This window comes from Corvus brachyrhynchos, unplaced genomic scaffold (genome assembly GCF_000691975.1).
Source record: "Corvus brachyrhynchos isolate BGI_N302 unplaced genomic scaffold, ASM69197v1 scaffold65, whole genome shotgun sequence".
NCBI lineage: Eukaryota > Metazoa > Chordata > Aves > Passeriformes > Corvidae > Corvus > Corvus brachyrhynchos.
The window spans coordinates 32,037-32,287 of record NW_008238365.1 but is presented as its reverse complement, the minus strand read 5'-3'; positions in this window follow the sequence as shown (position 1 = coordinate 32,287).

The following is a 251-nucleotide window of genomic DNA, read 5'->3' as shown; positions in this document are numbered from 1 at the left end:
GTTTCCCCCCTCCCCAAATCCCTGTTTTAAGGAAATTAGTGCCGCCCTGTTCCTCAATCCGCTTCTCATCTGACCTCCAGACTTTCTGGCGTCAGGAATTATCTTGTGACCAGCAGAAAAAAATTAATTGCGGTAAAACTGAGGTTACGATGGAGAAACCAGATTTAGGTCAGTGCCTGCAAGAGGCCTGGAGGGTTTTTTATTCTGGAGGGGGGAGAGGAGATTTATAGGCAAAGGGGTTATCCCAGTAG